This window comes from Lepisma saccharinum, chromosome 3, assembly GCF_977018435.1.
Source record: "Lepisma saccharinum chromosome 3, izLepSacc3.1, whole genome shotgun sequence".
Classification (NCBI taxonomy): Eukaryota; Metazoa; Arthropoda; class Insecta; order Zygentoma; family Lepismatidae; genus Lepisma; species Lepisma saccharinum.
The window spans coordinates 77,256,554-77,257,136 of NC_139231.1; positions in this window are offsets into that span (position 1 = coordinate 77,256,554).

The window sequence follows — 583 nt, forward strand, 5'->3', positions numbered from 1 at the left end:
TAGTATAGTGTTGGTGTATTTTATTTCTTTTGTGACTCCTTCCGTTTGTAAGAGAAAATGTATATATATATTTTTTTTACATGAAGTTTACATATGCTGAAAAACAATTTTGAAGACTCTTTAACAGAGAATTACAGTGAATTTTTGATTTCACGTTTTTCATGGGACCAAGGTGAAATAACTTAAAATCTAGAAAAATTTAAAACCTGGGAAAATTTTACAATGTCTTGCTCTATTGGGACCTTGAGGATTGAATACTTAATGCCAGAAAATGTAAAATTGGGGTTTCACTGTATTGATTATATGTACTAAGATATACCAAGATATACTAAGATATATATATATATATATATATATATATATATATATATATATATATATATATATATAAGTGGGCTCGGCTTTTATTTACAAGTCGTTCAACCACCCCAAACAACAAAAAATCAATATCGAGTGCAACTTTGTATATAGGGCTGATGTCATCTTCTTTTTCCTGATGGCATAGTGTTAAAGCCTTATAATCAGTGTGGTTCCAGATTTGATTCCTGGTGAATAGTGGTTTGGATACAACTTTGATTTGTAG